This window comes from Falco punctatus (assembly GCF_963210335.1).
Source record: "Falco punctatus genome assembly, chromosome: 1".
Lineage (NCBI taxonomy): Eukaryota > Metazoa > Chordata > Aves > Falconiformes > Falconidae > Falco > Falco punctatus.
In genome coordinates, this window is record NC_137580.1 from 99,103,018 (window position 1) to 99,126,939 (window position 23,922).

Here is a 23,922-nt window from a genome sequence, read left to right on the forward strand (position 1 = left end):
CACTGCAGACCCCCTTCCTAAGAGTCACTCAGCAGCTCTGAGAGGGGCTCTGCCTGGCACCAGGGTGGCCCGGGGCTCTGAGGGGTGATGGCTCCTGTGGCAAGCATCCCTCCCTGCTGAGGGACCAGGGCTTAGAGGCCACCCTGGCCACAAAGGCTGGCAAGTATTTCACAGCTGGTGGCAAGCCGGGGTGCTGTGAGCTGTGCCGAGGTGTAAGCAGGTGAGGAGAGGCTCGGGAGCCCTGGTCGGACCCAGCCCTGGGCAGGCACACAGCACACAGGATGCTAAATGGGTGAACGCAGGGACCTTGCCTTGGCACACACCTTTGAGCTGCACAAGCTTCTCTGAGTGCCTGATTTGCTTACCTCCACAATTATTTTTATTTACTGTTTGCTAATCCTGTTAACGGAATGGGAAAAGAAAAGACTAATTCACTTTAACTCCAATGACTTGTTAATAATTGATGTATTGACAAGAGTGGGATGCCTGATGACCTTAAACAGCCACCCAAATCCTGTGTCGAACTGTTTGACCTTTTAAGCCAGTTCAGATTCTTCCTGCAGAAGAAACCAGTGTCCGCTTTGATTTAGTGCAGGAAAATCCCCCTTAACCTTCAGGTGTTGGTGAGGATGTGTTTAATTTACAGTAAAGCCAAGTCATGATCAGCAGGAGAATGAAAAAGTCCTTCTGTGGTGAAAAGTTATTACCACTCCCTCCACGGTGATGATCTCTCCAGCTCAGCAAGCCAATACCTCTTTAATTATTGAAAAGAAGTCTTCAGCAAGAGGATGTGGAGTTACCAGGCTACGGGAATGGCAGCCATAGGATCACCTTCTGTGAAACACTGGTGTGCAGGGCTGAGCAGGGTGGCCTGTGGTCATCGCTCCACTGCATGCTTCAGAGGAGCTTCTCCTTTACGGAGAGGTTGTTGCATTTCTCATGTGCCTCCTGGCCAGCAGCTGCTGCTCTGTATTTGGCCATTATGAGGGACAGAAGGATGATATGTGGTGCATAATGCAGGGCATCCCACTGCTGCTCACCTGTGTGCAAGTGCAAGAACAGTTTAGGGTCCATCTGCAAATCCCAGGATCTCCATCAGTCTCACTGGGACACAGGAGGGGCAGACTCAGCCCTTAAGCTGGGCAGTCCTCACGGACCTGCTCCTGGGCACTTTGCCCTGGTCTGCACACATCTGTCTGTGCCCATCTGTCCATGCCCTGGTTCCATGGCACCTGTACACACCCACTTTGCCCAAGATGTGCCTCATCCCCAGGGTGCTCCCAGGCAGTAACAGAAATCCTGCAAGCCCACCTCCTCTCATCCACTGCCTGTCCCTTCTGCAGCTACAGCAGGAGTGCAGAGCAGCACTGACAGAGTGCCTGCCCTGTTCCCTTCTCCATGCAAGTAACAGCACTTCATTGTTTTAGATACCAGCAAATCTGTGAGTTTGTCCATAAAAGCCAGGTGTTTCCCCAAAAGCACCCAGCTGCCTGCCAGTGGTGTGCCCGGTGTGGGCTGTGCTATGGCACAGCTTTCTATGACCAGCAGGAAACTGCTGCAAATAATGGAATGCCCTCTAAATTATCACTGGAGTCAGAAGCTTAATTCTTTGGGATGAATCCCAGAATGCCCAGGGGACAGAAGCTGAAAAGGGTGTGTACAAGGGTCCCCTCGCCAGGTTCCTGGTCTTAGAGCAAGGGGGAGAGGCATCTCCCCAAATGCATAGCTGTCACTAGGGGCACGATCTTCCTTCACTTCAGCAGTGCAGCCCGGGTGCGGTGCTTTATGCTGGGATGCTCTGTAGGTGTTACCGGGGGAGATGGGCATCCAGCTGTTGACACTGAAGAGGTGACCCTGCTGTGGCCAAGACCCTTGCTATGTTTTCTCAGTCATGCTGGTGGGGAAAGGCAGACTGTATAAAGGCTGCTCAGCAATTGTCAGTAGGAAAATTTGAGACTTCACCAGGCTGCTTAATTAAGCCCCCATGTGGCCTCTTGGAGATTCATCACACAGCACTGAAAATTGTTTCCACCATCCTCGCTCCTCTTGGAAGGGCAGGGAGCACCAGAAGAGCCTTTGTTTAGGATTTTTGGACCTCAGTGTCTCAGCAGGAACCAGGAACTGCAGGGATGCCCCGGTGGTTTGTACGGCTGTGCTGTATGGCAAGGGTGGTGGGGTGCAGAGCAGCCCAGTCCAGCAGGGGGGATGCGGATTTATTCTGATAGGAATGGTTTGCTCAGTCCCTGTAGGAGCAACTATCATCACTCCTTTTCCCTGCTTCCCCCTTGGGATAATGCCGAGGAGCGGGTGTGCTCTGCCACTCTCCAGTGCGTGCCTGCCCTTTTGTCCAGAGCCCTTGCTGGGAATGAGAGCTGGGTCCCAAGGGGACAGGCGAGGCGCAGAGCGGGGGCCCTGTGCGGCAGACCCGAGAGCCTTTGGGGCTGGGGGGGGCGAGCACAGGAGGAGGGAGAAACTTGAGGGGGGTTATTACCCTGCATGTCCCCTGTTCAGCTCCTGCCTCCACCTTGGCTGGGCTTGCCTGAGCCTCCCCAACGCCTACGGTCTGCCTGCGGGGTCCCTCAGCTCCAGCCCCTGCCCTGGCCGTGGGGCGAGGGCAGCCCAGCGGCAGGGGAGGCTGGAGGAGCTGCTTTGTAGGACTGAAGAAACTCCTCTACCACAGAGCCTGCTAGCTCATTTACATACTCCTAGTTTAATTCTCCTAGGGTATGCAAATATATGCAAACAGCAATCCAGAGAGAGTCAGAAATAGCACAGAACATTAAAATCACCCTACTTGAATATTGTTTTATGCAAATGATGTATGCACGCAGTGTGTAGCTGATTTAAATAGAAGCAATGTCAGCATGGCAGTTATTTACCCTTCCAATGATCTTAGCAATTTTTTTATTAAACTTATATAAAATATATTGAACAGGCACCAAGAATGTAGAGAGTATTTTAATGTTAGCCTTAACTAACACTAAGAAAAGGGCAAACTTTTCCAGCTGTCTATGCACAAAGGGCAGTTAAGTGTTATTTTTCATCATTTCCTATTTGCATGAATGATATGCAATTTGTAAATCCGACCACTGCTGGTATTGATTATCTGAAGCCATTTCTGGCACCTTGGGGGGAGAACAGACCCCAGTGCAGCGCAGACTTGTGTAGATTTGATGCCCTTGTGGTGCGAGCACACGGGTGTCCCCGTGCGGGTGTGCATGAGGGGGTGACCCCGTGGCGAGCAGGCACAGCTGGGACATAGGGATGCTTCTGCCTCCAGCCCTGACCCACACTCCCACGCGAGGCTGGCGGCGATGCGATACTGCTACATGTTCCTAAAAGCTCACATCTGCGGAAGCTGAGGATGGGGAGGGCTGTTACCGACTTGCTGAAGGGAGGAGCAAAGCGAAACCTCCCCAGGGATCAGGGAGGGCAGCCTGTGAGATTACAGCATCCCCCGAAAATGTGCGTGCTGGAGGGGGTTTGCGCAGGTTGGGAGCAGCACCAGCGGCTGCGCAACAGTGGGTGCAGGGCTGGCCTCTCCACGCCAGCCGCGGTCCGTGCTTCTCAGGGCCCAGGTTTGCACTCAGGACAGGCTGGGGTTAACACCACTCAGATGATCGTGCATTTGAGATGTGCTCCTTCTCCACTCTTGTATTACATGGCCTTAGATTTATGTAACTTATCTATAAGCAGGGTCTCTGCACTGACCTGTCCAGCTTGGCCATGGGTGTCAAGACCAGCTCTCCACCTGCATTGGAAAATGGTGTCTAAAACCCTGTCTGATGATCTGGGGGTGCTGCAAAGGCCCTGCACATTCTGGGGACACATTGTGCCCCTTGTCAGGGCACAGTCACGGTGACCTGTGGGCAGGATGCAGTCCCCAGGATGGCCCCAGGGAGGGTGTGACAGAGGGACACCCCCAGACCCTCATGAAAAACAGTTTCTGCCTTGGGGTTTGGGCATCTCTCCGCAGAGCTGTGCCCAGCAGCTCCCTGTCCCCGTGGGGCTGCCCCCGTCTTGGTGGGGAAGTGGTGAACCCAGGGAGTGGGACAGACACGGGTGCACAGCCACAGCCCCCCCCTGCCGCGTGCTCCCCTGCACAATGAATGGCACTGACACCTGGACAAATGAGACATCTCCAGACATGCACTCGGCACCTGACCACAGAGTAAATGAACGTAAAAGGAGAAAGAGGAAGGGGAGTGAATGAGAGGGAGGGAGAGCGGGAGCGGAGCACGCTCTGCGCAGATGGCTCTATACATCATGCGACAGACACTATTTGTACTCTATCATGTGCATGTCATAGAGCTTATCTTCCCCGGCCCCGCCGAGGTGCAAGCCGAGCGGTAAGACGGAGCGGACTTTCCTCCTAATTAAACATCAAGGGCATGACGGATGAGCCCTGCACGCAGTGTTAGCTGGGCACTGGTGGAGGCACCCAGTCGGTGGTGCTGCCAGCTGTGGGGGATGAGGCCAGCCCCCCACCCCTCCACCAGCACAACTGCCTTGAGAGGCATCCCTGGCCCAGGGACAGCATTTCTGCATCCCCACAGAGCGAGACAGGAGCCTTGGTGGTGGGGGGTGCGAGGATGTCACGTGCATTGCCCTCAAAAGATGCCCGTCCATCCCCTTCACCTGTTAACATCCCAAGGAAGCTTCTGGGACTGAGACGTGGACCAAGGGCAGATGAGATGGGCCTGACACAGCCCCTGGGAAGCACAGCCTCCTGCCCAGTGAAAGCCCCTTGCACAGCGCCGGGGATGCTCACACTGACAAGTCGGGGGGAGGCCACTAAGTTCAATTATAGGGCTTTTGCTCAACAATTTTGCAATACTATAAATGGTCCTAAAGTCCTTTTCTCCAGTGACATTTCGGCCAGGTGCCTTCACACATGAAAATGCACAGCTGAAGATAGGAGTGGGCATAAAAAATATTTTGTTTGTTTCAATTTATTTTAAATATTATCATGCCAGTGCCAGGCTATTTGAATGATTACGGCTGCAGAGGGAATTACTGTACAGTATATTTTTTCAATCAAGCGCACAGTTGCATTTTATCACTGTTTCTGTTAAAGACATGTTAAAGGTTTCATTTTTGCCTCTAAAGCCCCATCTCCATAGAGGCAGTTAAACATCTAATTCTTAAATACATTTAGAACAAAAAGACTCCGAAGGCATTGAGTGACATATCATGCATCTGTGCCAGTCTGAAGGGGAGCATGTTGCAGCAGGCAGCGCGGAGCTGGAAGTCACATTGCATTATCACCACGTGTCAAGTGCTTCCAGCAGCCCAGGGAAGACCCAAAGAAGCCGTGCACACCCACGCACAGCCTGCATACAAATGCCTGTGCTAGAAGCAGCTGGACACGGTGCTCCGCAGGCTGTGCTCACTAAACCCAGTTTACCGCACCAGGAGAAGTCATGTCCAGCACTGAATTTCACCTTAGGGGATGTGGAGGCTGGAAGAGCCCACAGGAGAAACACAGAAAGGAGCTTTCCTCTCTGCTGTGAATGTCACTGTCTGTATATGAGTTGCCTGTCCATTATGTCTGCAAGCACAGGGAATTACTGTCAGCTATGTTAGACAAGCATTGGTATGTCTTGCACAGTGCCTAACTTACAGCGTGCATACTGCCTTTCCGCCCATTCCGTTGGTATTTGGTGGCTTTTGTAGATGTGCATACACCGGAACTGGGTGGCTGCGTGCATGTTGGAAGCAATATTTAAACATCAGCAGCACCCATTGCATTGCTTTACTGTCAGGCATGTTAGAGCAGACCAGAATAAAAGAGTTTGGCTGGGTGCAAAAGAGATTTTCTTTGTCATCGCTAGGTGCTGAGCAGCATCCTGGGGGAAAAGTGTGAGGCTGGTATTGGAAAAAAAGCCTGAATGTGTAAGAGAATTTTTCTGGTGAGGATGGAATTACTCCTGGCAGGGGGGCCTGCCCACGTCTGTGCCTGCCCACTTCAGCCTCGGGGCCCTTTGCTGGTTCTTTGCCCAGAAACAATTTTCTCTTTACCAGTCTGTGGTAGGAAGAGAACAGCTCCTGGAGAGCTGGTGTGCCAGCTGAGGGCTGCCTGTGCTCCCAGTCTTGGCTGCATGCATGGGGCTGCTCTTCTGGGCAGGAGCTTGCAGCTTTGGCAGCTGCTGTCATGCTCCCGGTGTCTTTTAAACCTTTCTTGGGGTGGAAGCTTCTTCACTGCTTATTTCTGGTACTTCTCCTATCACATTCCAAATTACTGGCTTCCTTATTAGCAGGGTGGGAAACATCTCCTGGTCGAAAAGCTGCTGTCAGGCCACTGCAGTCCAATATTGAGAGCAGAGCAGGGTGGTCACCTCACCTCAGCGCATGCAAACGGTGCAAGGTGGCAAACTGCTGGTGGGATGTGGGCTGGCTCACAGAGGAGCTCCATGGCACGTTGGGAAAGCCTGCCTGTCCCCCCAGGGCAGGACACTGGCTTATCCTTGGGGCCTGTGTCACCCCATGGGTGGGCGTGGGGTCAGACTGGTCCTGCCCGCTTGCTGTGCTAGCAGCACAGCCCCTTGCAGAGCTCCCACCCCACTGTGGCCTCAGACCTTCCGCAGAGCTGCCTTTCACAGTGGCTTTTAGCCTCATCTTGCCTGGGATACTGGGCTGTCTTTGTTCCAGTTAATTGTAGTGTCAGCTAGAAAAGTTAAGTTTATCAAGCAAAGCCTAAATAGCCTGAATCTTGCAGTGCCCTGCTGGGCTGTGCAGTCCCTGTGTTGTGTCCATCTGCACTTTTTCTCATGATGAAAGTCACCCTTGGTGCTGAACAGAGGAGGTGAGAGGATTTACACTTGTTTTCAAAAATAGCCTAAGATGACACAGAGGGCTGACGGGCTGGGCTGACCGAGGATGCGAGCAGTTCAGACACTGCCAGCACCAGGCACAGCCACTTTTAGGAAAGCTTTCCATTAGCTATACAAGTGTTTTCCTGCTTTGCATCTTTGTGGGAAAACCACTCCAAAATCCTGCTGGGAAGGGAGCAGCTGGGCTGGGCTGCTGCGAGCTGTGCAGGCGGCGAGGTGCTGAGACAGGCTGCCCAGGGCAGCTGTGGGTGCCCCATCCCTGGCTGGGCTCAAGGCCAGGCTGGACGGGGCTGGGAGCAGCCTGGGCTGGGGGGGGTGTCCCTGCCCGTGGCAGGGGGTTGGAACTAGGTGATCTTTGTGGTTCCTTCCAACCCCAATCCTTCTGTGATTCTATGGTTCTATGATTTTATGATTTGATGATTAGGGAGGCATGGGAGATGTGGCGAAGGGGAACCTGGCTCTGCTGAGGAAGGGCAGGCAGAGGGACCAGGGGACGCCACGCTATGCTATGCATAGGCCAAAGCATGACCCACGCGGCATGGTGGGGCTGCTGGAGCATCCATTTTGTCCCAGAGAGCAGGCAGAGCCCCTCTAGGTGCTGCACATGGTGCTGCTCTCAGTGCAGGGCTGTTCCAGGTCTTCCCTTGCTGGGTACCCAGCGTGTGTGAGCAATGCCCCCAGTCCCTGCCCTTCCCACAGCCCCCATTCCCATGGGAATGCCGCTGGGGCAGCAGGTGCCTGCAGCAAGCGCAGCTCCTCTGCAGCGCAGAGCCCACCTGCACCGCAGGTCTGTGTCCCTACAAGTGTAAATAAACTGCTCAGGTCCAGGGATGATCCCTGGCATCATGGAAAAATAGTAGTCTCTCTGAGAGACTAACAACAACAATTATCGATGTAGATGTTGGTGGTTTCATCACTCGAAGCCTTTGGAGTGGTTTTCAGTTGGGACCTGGTGTTTATTCAGGGAGATCCTTGCTGCCGCGACCTTCCTGAACTGCCACATTCCTTTTAATTATGATTGGCAGCTCATGGAAATTTGGGCCCTTGATTGGCAGCTGAAGTAACTTTCTTCCTTCCCACAATTCTTCAGGTTCCTTCCCATCAATAGACATAATGTTGGCTACTTTTCTGGGATAAATAGCAACCTTTGCCCCACTCTTTTATTTGGCAAACGCTCAACACTTCATTCTTTTCAGAAAGCCCCTTGGAATGCAGCTGAGAAGGGCCTCAGCAGTGCTGCCCTCCTCCTCCTCCTCCTCCTCCTCCTCCTCCTCCTCCTCCTCCTCCTCCTCCTCCTCCTCCTCCTCCTCCTTCTCCTTCTCCTCCTCCTCCTCCTCCCGCCTGCTGCTCCTCAGCGCCCGGCCAGGGGGGACTTTTGTGCGAGAGCAAACAAAGGCTCATTGGCAACACTTCTGGATTTCATTTCAAAATACATTTGTCACTCTGGAGTAAAATAAACTGATTTTTCTGCTGTTTTTTTGCTTAACTCCTCCCTCTCAGGTTTCCCTGCAATCAGCTCTGATACTGGAATTGCTGGACAAAGATTTGCAAAGGGTAAATGAAAGCACATGGTTGCTCCAGGGCTGCTTTGCTTCATCTCCATTCTGTTGAGGTGCAGAGCGGCTTCTATGCTCAGCAGCTCTGCGTGGCAGGGTGCTTTACCCGTATATCTGTATATCTGCCCTGTGCTCAGAGCCCACAGCACTCATCCCTCTCCCCGCTAAAAAACCCCATGCTGTTCCTCTGACCTTCTCCCTACAGATGCAGTTGCTGAGCTCAGCCAGCACCCAGGAACCCGCAAGCTGATGCCACTTTTTAGCTCTTAAGATACCTTTTTAAAACCACCTAAGTGATGCAAAAGCTCAAACCACAGTCAAAAATTGGTTTGGCTCACAGGGGTGTAAATGCCATCGATTTTCAAGGACAGCAAGGTCACTTTTGAACACGGGACTTGGGCTCAGAGGTCCTGGAGGCGCCTCTGGGGCAGGGCTGTCCCATTCTGCAGAATGTCCTCTCTGAGCAGCGGTCCTGCCGGGCAGGCACCGAGCAGTGCGCCAGGCAGGGCAGGGGAGCTGGCACGGGCAGCGTTCATCACCACTCACTCTGTCTTTCAGTAATTAAATGAAACAGCGTCAGCTCCTAAGAGCTTCTTGTGCTGAACAATAGACAGTTACAAAAGGATTTGAAAAATGATGAAGAGAATACTCAAAGGTTGTATTTTAAAAGAAATGAGGAGGCTCCCGAGCTGCAGAAATTGCTTGTGTGCACAATACAGACATTCACCCTTCTCCATCAGCCCCAAACTGAAGAGTGTTTTAAAGAGGCATGATAGACCTTGACACTTTCTCTGTTTCTCAAGAGCAGGGTGGATGAGGAGACTATTAGTAAAATACAGTATCATTTGCATTTTCAGGAATACTTGAAGGATTCTTACTCTCTATGAGAAGGGAAATGGGATGGAAGACATCCAGCGTCGCGGGCTGAGCCCCGAGAAGACAAGGTGGGGAAACCCAGCCACTGAGGTCCGTCCTCCTTTCACCCCAGGGCCAGGGCACTCACTTCATTTCTGTAACCCTGAGAGTTTGACCATCTTCTGTCACCTAACAGCAACCTCAAATTTCATCATTCAAGTTCTGTTATTTTTGTTTTGTATTACAAAATAAGAGACATTTTATGAGTTTTCCTCTTCTGGAAAAAGTCTCTTTTCTGGAAATGGAAGGCACATCTTTTAGCATGGAGTGGATAATTTACAGCCAGATATCGTCTCCTTACAAGGTAGTCACAAGAAGTTTGTGACATTTACAGAAATTCTCTCCTTTACAAGGTCTCAGTAGCTGTTTTCTGGTGAATACCCATTTGTCAGATTTTTGGTTAGCTTCTAAGCATCTGGGTTGATTCTTTCTCTTAATTCTATGATTTATGTCATTCAAAAAAGTAAAATAGTTGTCCATATACAGCTGACTGTGTAGCTTAGGGGGGGCTGGTGAATATTTAGATCTCCAGGACCATCTCTGCTGGATATCTGCGCTGCTGAGGCTCAGATGCAGATCTCAAGAGACAGATGGGCAGGGCTGGGGGGCTGCAGCAGCCCTGGGGCTGCAGCGGGTGTTTGCTGGGCTCTGGGCTCTCTGTCATGGGGGGTGCTGGGGGCACCAGGTGCTAACTTTTACCACTTCCCCCTTCACCACAGGCAGACCCTACATGCCTGAATATGCAAGAGAGGAAAAACAGCCGAGCAGACGGAGTGCTTGATATGTTATTAATGGAAATACTTCTTCCCCTGTTGTTATTTGCAGCTTGCAAGGAGCTGTGCAGAACCGCAGAGACGGGAGCCAAAAAGGGTCTCTTGCACAATCCTGTCTGCTTCCTTCCACTGCAGGGCTGTGTGCTCAGTCCAGACCCCCCCATTCCAAACAGAAATTCAGCCCCAGCTGCTCCTGGCCAGGACCTGGGCTCTGGCAATGTACCTGCCCCACAGGGAAGCCCAGTGGGTTTGGTCCTTGGCCATGAGGGCTGCTGGCCGGGGGCTTGCCCGCGCGTGTTCCCAAGATTTACAATACAATAAATTGCATTAACTGATGGCAGACAAGGAGGAGGCGGTCTGGGACTTTGGTTTCCTATGGCAAATAAACATTTTCTGCATGTTTGCAATGAGCTGCTCTCAGGTTAACGATACCCAGCAGAGCCAGTGAGGGCTGGTCTGAGCTACAGCATGTTTTGCTGTTCCCCATTTGCACATGTCAGCAACCCCCATATCCCCCATATTTTGCATGCCCATGTTCACTCAGCTCGCGGGAGCCAGTGCCATGGCAGAGTGGGCTTTCCCACACTTGGCTGGGCAGGACTTGCCCCCGACCTGCTGCAACCCCCCTTCCCCACTGCTTTCCTTCCCCCTTGAGCCCCAGTCCTGTTCAAATCATTGCTTTCCCCTTGCACTGGTACAGGAACCAGTCTTTGCTGACCTGGCCTGCACAAAACGAGGAAAATCAGGAGTCACATGGTTGGCTGCAGGGAGGGTGGCTGGGGCCGGGTGGCCACACTGGATCCCTGATGCTGGCACCTCCTGCAGCCCAGCAGGAACCGGTACCTTCAGGAACCAGATCTAGTTTCCTATGAGTTTGTCCCCCACTGTCATTTGTGAGCTCTGACAAAGGTTTTCCATAGCTGGGGCATTTGTAAGAGCCTTGGCCTGTGCCTGTCCTCCTCTGTGTGGTGACGGGTGACCCCTGGCAGCCACCTGCCCCAGCAGGTGGCTGGGACAGGGCAGGGACAGGGCAGCCTTCCCCACGCAGGAGCCCTTGTCATGGAATGTGGAAGAATGCCATTGTCCTTACACTTCTGTCAGATTTGGTTGAAATCTGCCAGGAGATTAAAAAGCTATTATAGCAGACATGTAGCCAGATACAGACAGGCATGGACAGCCTGATCACATAAATTGCATTTCATTAGAAAACTGAGCAAAACCCATGCTGGATCTCATCTTCCTCTCCCCACAGCCCTGGTGTTGCTTCCCCTTTCCGTGTCTATGGTCACTGGACAGACTGGTTTCAATAAACTGTAATTGCTTCCAACTCTTTTCTAAACTCTTCCCGGTCCAGCTCTTGCCCATGCATGCAGAGCATCCAGCTCTGCTGGGAACCAGCTCTGCCTGGCCAGCTTGGCTGAGCCAGGGGCTTCCTAATGAGCAAACCTGTTAAAAGAGAGTGTGAGAAGTGGAAACAAGGATGGGCAATGCAGGAGGAATGTGAAACCATTGTTCAGGTCCCTGGGGATGAGCCCAAGAAGGTGAAAGTCCATGTGGAGTTAAGGACAGTGAGGCATGTGAGGGGCAGCCACGAGCTTTGGGTTCTGCTGGTGACTGTAGAAGCTGTGAGCCTGTCCCTGTGTGGGGACATGGTGTGGTGATGGGCAGTGCAGAAAAGGCTGAACAGTTGACAATTTTGAGGGTCACTGCACGTACTACCTGGATTTGGAGAGGGAAGAGAGAGGCTGGATCCATGGCAGGAGCGGTTCATTGGGCTGATGCTGTTGCCTCGCCTAACACAAGTGATGCACAGTCTCCTGCCTCTCGGAGTCTCCTTGTGTCACCGGGGAATGCTTGCAGCTGCAGCTTTCCTTCCCTCTTTGACATTCAGGCAATTCCTCTGCTCATGTGTTAAGTCACCCCATCTCTGCCTTTCTTGCATGGCCATCACAGCTGGGCTCCCTTCCTGACTGTGGTGATGGTGCTGCCAGGATGTGGTTTCTCCGGAAGCGCTTGCATGTAGCAGGCGCAGGAGCATCCCAACGGCCAAGGGCAGCTGCTGGGCTCCGCTGCCAGCTGCATGTCCGCAGAGCCAGCCCCCTGGGGAAGGGCTCAAGCCACAGTGGCCAGGGGGACATCCTCTCCCCCCTGTCTTGCCCTCACTCCTTGCCACAGACCCCTGCATCTCACAGGTGCTGGCACTGAGCTTGTTGGTTCTCTGCCTGCTAATGAATCAAGTCAGCTCTCACCTGGATCTTTCTCTGGGTTAGTTTTCTGCCACATTAATGAATGGCAATGCTTCCTAGAGCAGTCCAGGCAGCACCAGAGGTGATTCCAGGGAAGGCAGCAGCCCTGGGAACAGGGAGGACTCCACCAGCAGCAGCAGGGACCTCTGGGCTTGGCTCAGCTTCCTGCACACCCTGGCAGGGATACATGGGGATGAGAAGTTGGGCTGGACTGATGATGGGGAACAAGGAGGGGGCCTGGCAGGAGGGGAAGGGAGAGCAGGCAGCTTGACACAGCAGAACCTGGAGCCATTGCCCAGTGCTGCAGTGTGCATTCGGGAGGCTGTCACCAGCGGACTGCTCCTCAAGTTGGTTTTTTTACCGGAAAGGAATTTGTGTGAATGCCATGGTAAGGCCAGATGTATCTGGTTTTGTGTTTTGCAAAGGGCTGAGCAGAGGGCTGTGGATCAGATCCGTGCATGCGCTGGGGTCATGGAGTCTCAGCAGAATTAACACAAAGATATATAGGGCCACTGCCTCAGTGTCCAACCAGCCAGGGCTATTTTGGTGTAGCTAATGGAGAAAGAATAGGCTGAGCCTGCAGAGAAAGCGCACACTGGGAAAGGCTGGTGTCAGTGAGGAGAATGGGACTGCTGATATTTTTGGCATAAAAGAATTTCCTTGCAGAGACAGAGACCAAAAAGAGCAAAGGTGGTGCTGGCCCATGGCGGTCCCTGCACGTGTGGGCAGGACAGCTCTCCTGTCCCCTTTTGTGCAGCATCTTGCAGGGCAATGCTGCATTGGGTAAAAAGCTAGGAGAAGCAGGGAAGAGAGAAGAGAAGGGTGTGTGTTTTAGTGCTGGCCAGTGCTCCTAGCTGTGGCTGTGCCAGGGACTACTTAACATGGAACTAAAAACACTCCTTATCCCAGAAACCTTGTTAGCAGAGCTGGGTCAAAACAGATGGATACAGATGGATGGGGAGAAAAGGAATCAACAAGGCAATACCGGTAGCATGATGTGTGCTCACTAAAGCACAGCAGCAGCCTAGCTTTGGAGGCAACAGAGAATTTTGAGGAGCATTTCAGTTCCTTTGGGATGCTCACAGGTGGTTCGTCTGAAGCACGACAGCCAGCATGAGACAACACACTTGTTTGGAAACCCAGTAAATGGTTGATGAGAAAAGGAGTGTTTTGTCTATTCCCGGTCCTGTGTGAACAACAAACTCACCCCAGAACAAGCCAGGACCAAGCAGGCTTTGGCTGAGATCAGAGCAGCCCTGTCCCATCTGGCCCCATCCCATCCCATCCTGTCCCATCCCATTCTATCCTGTCCTGCCCCATCCTCAATACTCGGCTGCTTTGCCATCATCACCCAGAGCTGTTTGCTTTCCAGGTGGGAGGTGAGTGACCTGCAGTCCCGGCAGCTCAGATATTGGGCATGACCACGTCATTTGGCATGACCACCCAAAAGGCCATTCGGTATGACCACTGACAACCATGCTGCAATGAGCCCCACTCATCTAACGATGCCGGCAGAGGCAGTGCGCCTTGATGTGTTGTATATTAAGTGGAGTGGCAGCTGCGATATTGCCATCTAAAACTAAGTACAAAATTTACAGCAGTAAATTCTTCTCTCTTCAGGGTGGTTAATTATCTTAATTACTTTTATTATCTTTTATCTTTTAAGATCCTAAATTGCTTATTTCTGCTTGTGTTGCCAAAGGGGGTTGCATATTTTTTACTGGCGCATGCTGTGCAGAGGCACCGATATGCGTGTCTGCGTGGTACACTTTAAAAGAACTTTGATTTATACAAGACTTCTCCTTGGGATTTTAATTGTACTAAATAGGGAAAACAAAGTTCAGTGAAATATTGACTGACTGAAGAGTTGACAAATGGCTTTTTCCTTTTGTTCAACGTGGGGACAGAGCTGCTCCCACTGCCCGCTGGACCAGAGGGAGGGAATTTTGCTCTTTGGGGCCACGACTGCTACAGCCTTGAGGACGTGGCCAGACAAGCACTGTGTCTGAAAGGCACCAGGGAGTGCGTGGCCCCGGGGATGGCATGGTGCTGTGGCAGTGAGGGGTCCCCGTGTGCCACCGCTGTGTGGGTGGGCAGCCAGCGATGGGCAGGGAGGGCATGGCACAGGCACTGGTGCTCTGTCCTCTCACGCTTCCAGCAGCTGGCTCCCAGGCTGGGGAGTCCGTCAGCTGGAACATGGGGCTGGGGGCTATGTCCATGCCCAGCACCCATGGAAGCACCGAGACATGACCCACCACCCTGGGCACCCACCGTCCCTCCCCATCCCAGGTTTTTCCTCTCCCTTCTCCAAGGTGCTTGCTGCTGCTTTGGAAACCTCTGAGGGGTGTGAAATCCTGGCCCCAGGGAAGTGCCCGAGCTGCAGTTTCACCCCGTGATTTCATCCTGGGGGACCACAAATGAGCCGCAGCCAAGGCATTGCTGGCAGCCCCCTCCAGCACCACGCTGGGTGCTGCCTGGTCCATGGCTCCTCTCACCGCATCCCCTTGGCTGTGCAGCTGGTGCCTGCGGGCACCCGCTCTCCTGCTGCTTCTGCAAATATCCATCCCCAGGGAACTGCTTCCCTCTCCTCCTCCTGCTTCCCTTGCTTAACCAGCTTGCTTTTCTCTTGTTCTTATTTTTTGGGGGGAAGACATCTTCAGGAAAGCCGCCTGAGCTCCTGGGGAGCAAACACGGTGGAGCTGAGCAGAAACCAAGCCTGCACCAAAGAGAAAGGAGGAGGGAGGAAGGAGGGAAGGTTTCCTCCGTCCCGCAGAGGAGCCTCCTAAACGCTCCCAGGTGCTTTTCAAATGGAACTGGAGATTTCCTCTGTGCTTATTTTCAATGCTGTCCTGCACAGGGAGCTGGGGGTGGGGGGGGTGGGCGGGGTGGTGGAGCCAGCGATGGCAAGGATTGCCCAAACTCTGTGTGCACTGAAGGACCTTGTCTTATGGCATTCAGTTGAGAGAGAGGGAAAGAGAGCTTTTCATGTGCAAAACAAAGGGGGAGAGTGGGCTTTTCTTTTCTGTGGTGCTAGGAAGCGTATACTGAATGCCGTGCACCCCTGGCGAAGAGGGGCAGCTCTCAGCTCTGAACAATCATGACATGAAAGGCAGAGAGGGAGGGAGAAGAAAAAAAAAAAAGTCTTCCCTTCTCATTAGAACACATTAGTCTGTAGCCTCTTTGGTGGTGCTTATGGGGAGCTCCCTGTCACCCCAGTAGAATTGTGGATGTAATTACTCCAAGAAATGTGTAATCCCACACCTTACAGATATTTTTTTCTGTCTTCCTTGCCCCTATCTTTTAATAGCAAACAACAACAGAAATGTTGCAGCCCGCTCAGCTTCCTCCCCATTTACTTCACTGGCTGTCTACTGTCAGCTGAAATTTATGCTGTGGTTTAGAAGTAATTTTTAGTTTGGAAGAATTGTCCTCCTGCCACCCACTATAAATAACCCATGTGGCTGTTTCAGCCCACACTGCCACCGTGCCGCCCAGCCCTCCCTTCCCCATTCCCCACCTGTGGGGTGGGTCAGGCTGGCAGCGATGCTGGGATGCCCAGGCTGTGCTGCTGGGCTCTCCTCACTGGCATCCATGCACCTGAGCTCAGGCTTGGCATGGCCATGGGTGCCTGGCACCTGGGGGGTGTGCAGTGCAGTGGCAGAGCCCTGCCCATCTGTCTGTCTGTGGTGATGCCATGGCACGGGTGGCAAAGGCGGTGGGTCCACGGCAGAGTTTGCTGTCACATGCGGTGCCTTTGCCTGCACGTTGCCTGTGGCTGGTGCGGGCTCCCAAGAACTCAGGGATCCCCCAGCTTCATGCCTGGAGAGCAGATGGTTTTCAGCTACGGGCTCTTTTCCCTCCTGGAAACAGCCGGACATGAGCTTTGGAGATGCTGGATCTGCAGCTCCCCTTCATTTTCATGGTAATCTGCAGCGCAATCATTTGTGCTTGTACAGAGTGTTTTTAATGAAGGGAAATGCAGCCCCTGCCATCGCCTGGAGCCAGCCTGTGATCCTCACAACCCATGGCGAGCTGAGGAAACAGCTTGTTTATTCAAAGGGGCACTTGTAGAAGCCAAAGCCAGTACCAGCGTTACACAGCCAGGTTTTCTGTGAGCAGATATGGGTATGCGTATGCTACATGAACTGGACCTACTCACCCTGTGGGGATGGGCTATTATCTGTGACCACATTTGCAGACCCCCTGTAAAAAGCTGTAAACACAGGACTATGGCCTCTGACACAGCTCCTTCACACTGTGACAGTGCTTAGAGAGGGAGGGAAGGGACTGGGGAGGTTTGTGTCTGATCCACAGGTAGAAGCTACTATCAAGGGAGCGGCATCATTTGATAGGAAGAGACCTATTATTGCAAAAATAACAATGGGAGCAAAGCTTGTGCTAGAATATTTACGTTTGCTTGCTTCTGTGTAGTCTTGGTTTACCTGAGGACAAGAAAAAGGCCTAAAAATACCAAACCTGAGCAAAAAAGTTTCATTTGAAACTTCCATTTGTTCTTTGTACAAAGGATGTTCAAACTAAAAACAAAACAATTGAGGACAGAGTTTATCTAACTATGAAACTGTCTGCTAGTGTCATAGCAGAAAGCAAAACTTTAGCAAGCAGGTTATCCCTAATTAGCATAATATAGAGGACAGGTCTTCCTCTCATCTTGGTGGATAACGAGAGCTGCAACACACCCCTGCATACTTGTCATCTTTTTCTGAGGGTAGATTAGCTGTCTTGTGGAAGGAGCTGCCAGAGGCGTTATGGTCAATGTTTTTCATGTATGAATATCATGAAACTTCACCATTGGGTTGGTTTTTTTTTTGTAAAAAGGACATTCTTGAATTCTTTAGCTTTTGGCTTACTTTGCTTCTGTCAGAGACAAAATATAAAATCATGGAAGGTAAAAGAAAAGGAGAATATTTACCTTTGCCCCAGCAGAAGTTAGTGCACCAAGGCCTCAGACTGCAGGGGTGGCTGAGTGCCATGGTAGCCCTTGCTCCCACAGCCACATGTTGGCACTTGGATGCATGAGACCTTGCTGCTTGCTTCGAGCCCCGGCCCTACGCAGGCTCCCAGCAAAGCCAGTTCTTCTGCAGGGGGGCTGTTACACTGCATGGCTGTTCAACAGGCTGCCTGCAGCTTGGACGCCGTGTTTTCCTCACTGGGTCCTGGTTCCAGGCTTTAATCCAGTCTGTAGCCATGGAGCAGCGTGTTAGGGGCTGTGATGCTTTCCCCAGATGTTCCAGTCCCAGAGATCACCACTGTGAAGCAAGCAGCCAGAGCAGCCCTCCTGCAAGCCGGGCCCCCATCCCGATGGCATATGTGGCAAAATAAAGCTCAGAGATGAACTGGCAAGGAGCCGGCAGCAGAGCCAGTGTCATCCACAGTGTTAGGTTTGCAGCTGGACTCAATGATCTTAAAGGTCTTTTCCACCCTAAATGATTCTATGATTCTGTCCCCAGGTGTGCCCTAGCACTGGGCACTGCTTCATTTCAAAGTGCTGAGAGCAGCCCCGCTGCCTGTAGCATCCCTCCGATAATTGGCTGATACCATGCACTGCCACATCTCTGCAGGGGCTGTTGTTTCTTAGATAAGGCCTCCTCTCCTTCTAGAGCGTGTCCTTTACCCAGGCTAGCAGCTTCACTGCCGGGTGATGCTCTCCACAGAGCAGGCTGAATAAATTTTATGATAAAACAGCAACTGTGATGTTAATTTAAGGAAATGCACTGGGCACAAAAGTAGCTTTACAGGCAGCACCTTAGAGAGAGAAGACCAGCCCCGCTGCTGGGTACCAGCTATGTGAATTCTGGTTTTGGAGTTTTAGGAATGCTCAGCACTGCTTTGCTTCTGCTCCCACCAGCAGCCTCAGGGTCTGCCAGCACGGTGGGGTGGCAGCGGCCCTGTGGTGCGGGCAGACTAAACCACGCAGCTTTGCAGTAACTCCTCCACAGTTGCTGCAGCGCAGACTTTTCAGGGCAGCAGCTCTTCAGACGCAAGATTTTGTGCTTTTGTAACACCATCTTTTAGACTGCCCTGTTCAGTGTTTAGCAATGAGTGAACTTTCAGCGTGTGACTGCTGTATCGGGTATGTCTCCTGATTTTCTGTTCCCTATAGATCCTTGAATTGCACCAGGCATCATGGTGACCCTCCCAGTGGTGAGCCCGCCATGCAGCAGATTTAGCATCTCTCCATCTTTGGAACTCAGTGCTTTGAACGATGCAGTGGAGGAGTGGTCACTTCAAACACATGCTGAATTTTGCTTGCCAAAGTGAAGAGGATTGACTGACACTGAATACTCAAGCCCTTGTCCTGAATTTTGCTGGGTTTGAGAAATGTAAGGGTTTCAGTATTGTCTCTGCATTTTGATGTCTTAAGTGCCTGCCTTCTGTTTCTGAACACAGAGCATCTGAAAGAGTTTCCTTTTAAAAATAAACACATCTTGAGAGAAAGGCTGAAACCATGGAGCAATTATCTCATAGTGCTTCAGCTGCTGCTGCAGAGCTTGCGTGTGTACTGGCCATCTTTGGCCAGGGTGCCACATCCCGTGTCCCACGTCCCAGGGCACCACGTGGCGATGCTCACAGGACACACGGCCACCCCACAGCCAAACCCCAGTGCTTCCCCGGCACCCGTGTGTCCTGCAGAGTGGGTGCTTTTGCTTCCATTTCACTTTGTGAAGGAATACAGCAACATCAGGATTTGCTATTTATTTTAAATTGCAAACTTTTCAACTGGAAAGGAACAATGGGGGAAAATAAATGCGCCCGGGTCGACTTCCATGTTTAAAAGTATCCCATGTCTTTAAGGCAGTGAATTTTAAAAAGGCACATAATTAGCAGGCTGCTTCCTCGTCTGTATTCTTCTCGTCTGCCTGCCCACATAAACATTCGGCACACAGCACTTCCAGACACTTTTTAATAGAATCGCTTAAAACAATTAATTACCAGAGTTTTCATTCAAGCTGCAGTGGAAAAGATACGCCGGCAATAAAAGGCATTTATTCGTTGGTTTCTGGAGGCCTGTTTGTTATTAACATGTAAATTAAATCATCACAGATGTTCCATTTTTAATCTGGGGATGTGAAGTGCAGGGCTAACCACGGTCCAAACAGCCTGATTTTATTACACACACATTCATTAGGAACCAGCAGTATTATTGGATATCATTTTTCTTTGATGCATTTTTTAAACCAATTATCGGCATAATTTGTTCATTTCCCTCCCTATTTGTTTTTCTCTTGCCATTTGTGTCAGGATTCTCCAATCAAGGACGATGGCTTTGGCTCCTCATGGCCTCCCTGCCTGCCATGGCCGGTGCCACCGCGGAGCCTGTGCCTGGCCAGGGCCCCATGTGTGGCTCCCAGCAGCCAGGCACAGGTAGCCACCAGTCCAGCCCCTGGGGAGGGCATGCACAGCCAGGAGGAGGAAGAGAACCAGCAATGCCATGGAACAGCAGCATTTGAAGTATTTGAGAAGCTTGCTGTGGAACTGCAACCCAATGTGCCTCTGGAGAATCAGGGTCCAGCAGAGCTCACGGCCAGCCAGGAGCAGCAGGCAGGCAGTGGCCACCCCCAGAGCGAGGAGAGATGTGGCAAGGTCAGGCTGCCTGGAGCAGGGTGCCCAGCAGAGCTGTGGGCTGGGCAGCGATGAGAGCACCCTCAGCTTGGGCTGCACCCGAGTGTCATTGCTTCTGTTGCAGAAGTGGATTTGCATGTCTGAACGAGGAAGGCTTGGTCTTCCTCGTCCCAGTCAGAGCTCTCCAGACCTCAGCAGGAATGAAATGCTGCAATCAGCCCAGCAGCGCCTGCCTCCTGCTACCGAGTGCCACCTCAGGATGCTCACCTTGGCTTTTCAGGAAAACGGCATGCTGTGGAAGATGGTCACCCGCAGCCCCGAGAGGGGAGTGGGGCAGTTGAGCAGCTTTCAGTGCAAGCTGCCTGATCTGCCTGCAGGCACCGTGTCCCCAGCAGCTGCAGAGGAGCCTAGGGAGCCCCAGGAGAAATTCTTGAAATGCAAACGGTTTCAAATTGCACAGAACTCTGCATTGCTGCAAAGAGTCTGTCCCAGGGATGGTTCTGGTCTAGAAGCATGATTTTGCTTTAATGAGAAAAAAACGGCTCTGCTTCCTGCACTGCCTTTGGGTGCGTGCTGGGACAGCTGGCACCTTGCATGGATCTGAAGGGGCACCACTGCAAAGACGGTCCCACTTGGGTTGAGGGACACCCTTGCCCATCAGAAAACCTTTAAGCAAAGCCAGCATTGCGGAATCTCAGTCTAATTAGCAATTTCACTTTATTTTTTTTTAGTTATTTTGTTCTGCGTTCTGAAAAAAACCAACCTCCCATTGAATTTGCACATGGAACAAGAATTCTGTCACACTGAGAGATTTGCCACAGAGGCAGCAAACAGCTCTCACAGAAGGAGGAGTGGGAAAAGTTTGGTCAGCAACAACTCGTGGTAATTCCTGTGGGAACTGCCCTGTGTACACAGAGCTCGCACCTTCGCGCAGGCTCGGCAGACCACTGCCATGCCCACTGGTCGCTTCCAAAAGCATTTACTGCTGGCAACAAAGGAGATCTGGAGGTTAGATCCAGACAGAAATGATGGATGTGTCAAACAACTGCTCCTTGACCAATACAACTCACAGGCAGGTCAGGACAATATAAATGCATTTAAAAACACTAATGACAACAACTGCACAAGTCACTTGGGTAGAGATTCAAGAGATGAGTAGCCACTTACACATAAATGTGACGGTCTGAAAGAGGGCTTATTAAAAAGTTCACACAGATCATACAGCCTGACTTTGCACAGAGTGGGCATTTAAGAATTGGTGAAGAATAATTCACAGAGGCCATAACGAAAAGCGGACTCTTTTACAAAGAAATCAGATATTATTAAAAATGTCTGCAGCCTCCATTTCAACCTGGTGGAGATTTGAACTAAAGGTTTTGAGCTGTGTGCTAAAAGATACGGCGGCAGCAGGGATTCTGCAAGCAAGACAAATGGCAACCCAGCCCATGACGATACAAATGGGGTGATAGTGGAAAGTCTTCGTCATCTGCGAAAAACTAAGCTTTGTCAGACTGCAAAATACAGAAGTGTTTAATTTTCACCTGGCATAATTTTCTAAAGTGGAAAGACAGTTTTTGTACCCAAAGAAACTAACATTTCATCCTGGAATGCTGCTCCTGTGAACAGAGGCATTTTTCTGAAAAACAGGTAAATTACTGCTGGGACTTAATTCACAAGGATTCTTCAAAAACCAACAGAAGACAGGAAAAACCAGAACAACGACCCAGGAGTTGAGGGAAAACAGCATATCTCCGCTAACAAAAATAACTGGGTTTCAGCCTAAATCAGCCTTGCGAATGTCCCAGAAGCCTGGTGTCCCACCGGCATGTGCACCTGGGCTGTCCCCAGCTCTGCTCGCCCTGTCGCATCCCGGCGCTTCCCGAGGCGGTGGCTGGCTGCCCTGCCGCAGGGTCCCAGGTGCTATGGGAGCCCCCGATGAAGGGCACAGCCTGCAATGCCTTTCTCCTTGGGAATTGTCTGGAGGACCCTCCCACTGGTGGCTCAGGCTCTTTGTTCCACTGCCACCCCATGTCCTTGCCGTGATAACTGTCAGGGAGGGAGGGCTAGGAGAACCTTGCAATGACCAAAAAAGTCTTGGAAATGCTTTCATGCTAAAAATCCCATATTTGACAGAAGTGTGAGATACCTTGAGGCCTTCTATTGATTACCTGGGAGCAGAAGTGCACAGGCGCTTTGAGCTGTCACAGTTCCAGGCATTTCTGAAAACGATAGAAGACTGGAACAAAAACACAACTAAGGCTCCTGACACAGTGTGTTAAGCAATAAAACATGTTTAATTGTGTTGTCTTAAGGCTATAACCATTCACTGGCTGAAGGTCATTCACTACCCATACTGCCAGTGGGAAAGAGGTGCTCTGACAAGTGGCAATCCAAATAGGAAACAGATATCTGTGAGATTACGGCGTGAATGACACTGAAATGCCAATGATGGTACAGTTAAAGGGAACAGGACAAGTGGCAGGCAGGACATCTCTTGGCTGGTGGATCTATAAAGGGGATGTTATAGACACAGCTTGCAAGTGGGGGCAAGATGGGATTCAATCAAGCATCCTCTGGGGCCATCTTGTCGCCCCATGGCAACATTAGTACGTGTTTGCCTTCTACACTACAGACTGGGGACCTGAATGGACCAGTGCATTGTGCCCCCCATTGCCCCCACATCCGCGTGGGGACAGGGCAAGTTCCTGGTTAGAGCTCCTCACAGAGACCCTTATACATCTCATTCTCCGGAGACATTCAAAACCTGCCTGGATGCGATTCTGTGCAACCTGCTCCAGGAGAACCTACTTTAGCAGGGGGTTGGCCTAGATGATCTCCAGAGGTCTCTTCCAACCCTGACCGTTCTGTCATTCTGTGACCCTCCTGCTTTGCTCCAGGGATCAGAGTCCAGATGTGCACCAATGCCCTGCACACCTGCTCTGCAGGCAGGGAGACAGTGTTGGGCCAGGAAGGCATCTGAGAGGCTCTGTGTCTGAAGTCCTCAGCCATTGTCCTACATGTGTCTCATAGAATCATTTAGGTTAGAAAGGACCATTAAGATCATTAAGTCCCCCTTGCTGCAGCATGTGGACATGGGAGGATGGCCCACCCCACCAGTGCCCAAAGCTCCTTTGCAGGTCATGTTGTGCAGGTCTGCCAGGTTCCCCCGGGAGCCATAGACTACTTGAGATCATCTTGGGTAGGGTGGAAAACTGTGTCCAGCAGCAAGTACCTGCCTCATGCTGTGTCTAGCACTGAGATGCTGGAGCCTCGCAGGCACTTGGCTCCTGGGTAGAGGTGTAGTGGTCTCCCCTAGGCAGACATCCAAGAATGAGTGTCTGGGATCAATCCACTTTAGCACTTCATTAACCTCTCTAACAAAATGACCCAAAGTAACATTTCCTTCCACACCACTCTGGACTCTGACCTTTTGAACCACATTGCAGCTGTCTAGAAGAAGGCAGATGTTCTGTATAAGGAAGCTACTGAAATAGGAAGGAGAAAGGATAAAAATGAGGAGCTGGCTGGAATTTGGTTTCTAGCTGGTTTCTTACCCTCATGGCAGAGAAGAGTCGACTTGATGGGGGAGGCATCAGGTTTATGCTAGCAGAGGGATGCTAACTTGCTTTATCCTGGAGGATCCAGTTTTCTGAGATTCTGAATCTTTGAAACTAACATGATGGACTGGAGCAAAACACGGATAATGTTGGAAGAGGTGATTTTTTCATTTAATGTTGTTGTTTTTCTGGCACTGTCTGTTTTTTTCATGAAAGTGCATTGTTGGGACTGGAAAGCTCCAGGAGGAAGCAAGCAAGGTTTAGCCCTTGCAATATTCAAACCTAGAGTACGAACTCGAACCCTCTTCAGCTCAAGGTGTGTCAGGAAGCATAAACCAGGAACAGGTGGGATTGCCTGGTGAGATAACAGAGCGTGATCAGTATCCTTCAAGGACAAGGACAACATGGAGTGCACTGTAACAAGTGACTGCTCTGATGTGGAGACATTTCAGCATGGACTG

At 51.4% G+C, this 23,922-nt stretch overlaps 1 protein-coding gene across 1 annotated transcript in view; it reads left to right on the forward strand.

The window, feature by feature from the left end:
* The window catches only part of MN1 (MN1 proto-oncogene, transcriptional regulator), a 290,178-nt gene extending 266,458 nt beyond the window's left edge, over nucleotides 1–23,720 (forward strand). Inside the window, exon 4 of the transcript XR_013930930.1 lies at nucleotides 1–23,720. This exon is cut by the window's left edge and continues 23,390 nt beyond it. The gene's annotated coding sequence lies outside the window, so the exon portion shown is untranslated.
* Nucleotides 23,721–23,922: the final 202 nt, after the last annotated feature.